Source organism: Quercus lobata, chromosome 5 (genome assembly GCF_001633185.2).
Source record: "Quercus lobata isolate SW786 chromosome 5, ValleyOak3.0 Primary Assembly, whole genome shotgun sequence".
In the NCBI taxonomy this organism is placed as follows: domain Eukaryota; kingdom Viridiplantae; phylum Streptophyta; class Magnoliopsida; order Fagales; family Fagaceae; genus Quercus; species Quercus lobata.
In genome coordinates this window covers 16,530,019-16,535,255 of record NC_044908.1, presented here as the reverse complement: position 1 = coordinate 16,535,255, position 5,237 = coordinate 16,530,019, and the positions used below count along the sequence as shown (strand labels likewise).

Genomic DNA, 5,237 nt, shown 5'->3' with positions numbered 1-5,237 from the left:
GTTTCAAGCTTCAAAGAGAGAGAAATGAGAGAAAAGGGTATAGAGATTGTAGAGGCAGTAAATAGAAGAGTTTAACAGTAATAGTTGGAGTGAGAGAGAGAGACTCAGTTGGAGAGCTTGTTTGCCTTCTTTTGGATAAATCAATTGGAAGCAAAATAGTGTTAAAAATAAGCAACATGACAAAAACGTAAACTATTCAGTTACCTATTCAACTATTTCCAATGCTATGGACTTGGAACAACTAAATAATAACAATTCAAATCTGAAAACAACGATTTGATAGTCCAATAATTATTTGCTCCATATCTCTCTTTGAAATCTCCAACGGTACTACAATTTTTGAGTAATTATTAGGTAGAAAACATGAACACCTTATTCGAGGTGCAGTACCGTGTAGGACATGGGACAACCTAAGACATTTGCACACGTTCCAGTTGTGTTATTTATTTTTTTGAAAAATTGCAGTACAGGACACAAGAGGGACAGGTCCATTGCCTTGTTTTAATCTTGAACAATAGTCTAGCTATTTTTTACAAGGCATATGGATTGACTGCACTTCTACCTCTGATACATATACTTTGACACACTTAGGTAAAATGAAAGCACTTGTAATACATATACATAACAATAATACCACCACCATCTAAGTTATAATTCATAATCATCCAAACACTTAACATTCTTCCATAACACATAACCATTATACCATTCCCATCCTGGTTTAATACATAACCATCCAAAACACTACTACCATCCAAGTTCATTCAAAAGACACATTGTTCCCTAATATATAACCATAATACTACCATTAACATTGTTTCATAATGCTTAACAAACTTTAGTGACCACCATTTTTGGTTAAAAAGTTCTCTAACCAAAATTTTCACAGTTCAGCATTTTTAGCCCTAAAGAATCTTCCCGCCAATTCATCATAAACCAAATGATCATAAGTAGTTGCAAGCATCTGCTCATCAAAAGCTTCTGTTGCCATCACCACTGCATAGAGCTTATCAGTGTCAACAGGGCCACAGTTGAGAGCTTTAAGCGCTATCATGATTTCCCCTCGATGAGAAGATGTCTCACTATAAGCCTTGAAATCTGAGTTAAATTAATCTAACAAAGCAAACAACTGCCCCTGTTCAGAGATCAAGATAAGTACTAATATGAAGATCAAGAAAATGACTTGTATAGTTGAATGAAATTCAGATCATAAAACAACTGCTAGTTAACAAACAGAATATGAAGATCAATAAGAGACATATACGGTGAAAAATTAATCAATTAACAAATAAAAAAATATGAATTTCTTTTTAACAAACAAGAAAATCAAAACATCCCTACAAGCAAGCAAATTTACGTAATAAATCATTCTTGGCATATACTAGTTGATACAAATCTACCAGTTCACAGAGTAGGAAACACAGCCCGCACCGCAAATACAAAAACAAGATATTATAGAACCGCCTTGAAATGAGACTTCACTTATATATTTTATATACAAAGAAAAAGGCGAAACAAAGAAACTATATACATCACATAAAGAATGACATTATAAAATTGAAGTCCAGAAGAGGGGAGAGCTTGAGATGATGAGAGATCAGGTTATTATATGAGAAAAATGCTTCACTACATCAATAAATTTCAAGATAATCTCCATTGAGTTTGAACTTTATGCACCCAATTGATAAGAAAATCAGGCTCCATTTGAGAATCATCAATTACACATTTAAACGTGCATTAAGGATCTACACAACAAGGCTAATTGGGTATGTCTAGTATTTTACAGCCAGGTCCATCATGTTTTGGCCGCTTCTGAAAATTATAGGAAGACTGAAGAAGACAAACATAGGTTGCATGTCATATCTAACAGATAAGCCACCTTTACTTTCTCCACCATTACTGCTAGTCCCACTGCAGAATTTCGTTACTAATACCTCTGCACTACAGCTGCTATCGTTTGGGTTTAAAATGACAAGCACCACTTCATTATTGGAGCTTATAAAACTGAAAGAAAATTTTAGGCTTTGCTTACATCATAAACTGAATTAGAGACTGATTTATATAAAAAAGAAAGCCAACCTCACTCAAAAATCACAAATTTAAGTCCAGATTGTGACCATTGCAGCAGATTTGGAGTTCCCTGTGCTATGCTTAAAAAGTTGGAAGATATTTAATGTTAGAAAATTCCTCCCATAAATATGGGATTCAAAATCCTTGAGTAAAACAAGAGACAGCCACAGAAACATACCCCACCATTATCAAACTTGGTCAATTAGAAATAGTGAAATTAGCTTAAATGAATTTTAAGAATTTAATTCCTTTTGATACCAATTAGTGAAGGAGTTCCCTGATCTCAGTACTATAATTAAAAGATGAACTCTATTTAACCTATATTTCTTGTTTGAAAGAATCCTCCACATTGTTTTGTATTGAAGAGTTGAAACTTGAAGCATACCCTACTATAATTCCATTACTTAACCAAACTAGGAGTCCTGGATATTAATTTCAGAAACCAACCAAAATACAAAAATAAAGCCAAATCACAAACACACCAACCATAAAAAGAAAAAAACCAATCTCATTTTCTAATAATATTAAATCAAGAAATTAAGCTGTTAAGTACTGCCTCTTCAACAACCAGAAAACTGAAATATTCCATGTAAGAAGGGGAAAAACAATGGAAGGTGATAGATGGCTCATTAAGGGACCAATATTTCAATTTTATGGTCCTTGAGGCCTGAGGGGCTTGTCAACATAGTGATTTGGAAACTTGGAAACTCAGGGAGGTCTAGAAGTAGATAACCATGGAATGCAATTAGACAAAGATTGCTTGTGGCGGATGGGTATGAGATCTTATGTGGAATGCAAAGTCTGTTACCAAGTAATATGGATAAGTTTAGTAAAAAAAAAAAAAAAAAAAAAAAGCTATTAGAATGGCTTGAACAACTGTAATAATAGATGGATTAATAAAAATAGTTACAAGAACGGTGGCATAAACATGATTACAGCATCAACACCCCCCCCCCCCCCCGGGCAAAAAACCCACACATTAGTATTAAAATGAAAAAGAATCATTGACCTGAAAGCATTAATGGTCTTTCAAGATTGCTCCTACTGTATCTGTGACTATCTCTCTTAGCCTTTAAGTTCTTCTCTCTTTCTTCCTGGCTTGTAATCATATCAATTTTTTTTTTTTTTTGGGTACAATCTTGTTTGATGGCTTTCTTGACTGATCTTTGATGAATAGAAAAGCCAAGAGAAAAAAAAAGGGGGGGGGGGGGGGGAGATTATTTCAATTTGGATAGATTCTGAAAATGGCCCGTACACCAGTTCATTTCACTTTTAATAGAAGAAAGTGGAATGTAAAAACTACCATTCAATGACGAAGAGAGAGGGGTTGGCAACCGTAAACGACTAACTTTTGAGAAGAAGAAGAAGAAACGACAGATAAGCTTTTTAAGAGAAGACAGAACCAGAGTCCTATGCGGTTCAACAGGATGTGATCTTAATGCTTAAGGCTTCCTTGTTTATATATACTATAGCTAGGAAAGTAAACACGTGAAAGGATACACGGTATGCAGTGCCGGCTCAAGGCCTAGGCAACTTAGGCCTAGGCCTAAGGCCCCACAGTAAATAAAAAATTTTCCGACTAAAAAAAGGCCCATCTCTTTTAATAGAAGACCCAAAATTTTATAAAAACATAACATTTTTTAAATAATTGGTATTTTTTTAAGAGTGATGTTAAAAATATCACAAATTTTATTATAGATTTAACTAACATATCACTAATCACATAAAAAAGTAATTCAAATACAAATAAATTAAGTTGTCGAAATTTATCAATTACAATCATAATCACATTAATTGTAAACATTTTGTAGTATTTTTCTTTTTCATTTCTAACAAGGCTTTTAAAATAGGAGACCAATAAAATTTAACCCAATTGAAATCCTAAGATGTTTCAAATAAAATGCTGCAATGTGATAAATCACCAATGATGACTAATCTCCTACTAAGCCACACACCAAATAATATCTATTTATCTCTCTCTTAAAAAGAATATATAAAATTAAAATTTAGATTACAACTGTACTTAACTACGCATAGTCATATATCTAAGTTAAAGTAAGTTCCTTTTGATTCAACTATAATATTCAATCTTTTATTTGAAATTAACCTTAATTTAGCTAGTATTATTCATCAATTTTTGTATTTACATCAAATTAGTCTTAATTTAATCAGTATTATTTAATTTTATTTAATTAATATTTACATATAAAAAGGCCCCATATAAAATTTTTACCTTATGCCCCAAATTTTGTTGGGCCGGCCCTGACGGTATGTTGCATGCACCAAGATATGTTTCACATAATAACTGATATGTACAGATATGATGAACATCTTGAGTTTTTTCACATAACAAGTAACTCCGTAAAAAATTCCCTTGTAGTGAAACTTGAAGTACAAAAATGTGCATCCATGTACATAGAGCTTCCTCATTTTCTTCATGATTAATTCAAGTATCAATGTATACCTATTGATGGCTTCACTAATATTAATTGGGTTAAAATTCTTTTTCAAATTATGCGAAGGAGCTTAAGATAACAAAAATAGTTTAAGACGAGGATCATAAACAAGTCATTTTCAATTCTTAAACATCCAAAGCAAGCAATAGCCACCGTTTAGCTGGTTTGGCAATGAACATTAGATAATAAAAATAGTTTTTTTTGGGGTTAATTTACTTAAAATTAGATAATAAAAATAAATAAATATTTTACTTTTAAGTTATATAATAAATTCATATTGTGTGAAACTAAGGTATTATGAAATGCACACACACGCACACACACACATACATACATATATATATATATATATATATAAGTAATAACTTATTAAAAGAGTGCAATAATTTTTTTTTTTTTTCAGAATGCATAAGATGATTTATTCTTTTTTTTTTTTTTTTTTTTTTTTTTTTTTTTCATGAAACAAAATTTGTATGCTTTTCTTCAAATTTACGTGGATTTGAATTTGTCATTAATTTTTTGCAAAATATTTCATTATGTAAAATATATTCTTTTTGGGTTACTTTATCCTCTCTTTTTTTTTTGGACATTATCTAAATTAGATTTTTTTTTTAAATTAAGTTTACATAAATGTTAATACATATTAACTAAATAAATAACGAAAATTATAGTCTGCTGCAAACAAAAAGAGAGATACAAACTTATTATTAA

At 31.3% G+C, this 5,237-nt stretch overlaps 1 long non-coding RNA gene across 1 annotated transcript; it reads right to left on the bottom strand.

Annotated features, from left to right (window-relative positions):
• Window positions 1-622: 622 nt before the first annotated feature.
• On the bottom strand, window positions 623-3,252 carry LOC115993040. The gene is made up of 2 exons (XR_004092753.1): window positions 3,080-3,252; window positions 623-1,135 (listed from the first exon to the last, which is right to left on the bottom strand). It is a non-coding gene; the product is annotated as an uncharacterized LOC115993040 (long non-coding RNA).
• Window positions 3,253-5,237: the final 1,985 nt, after the last annotated feature.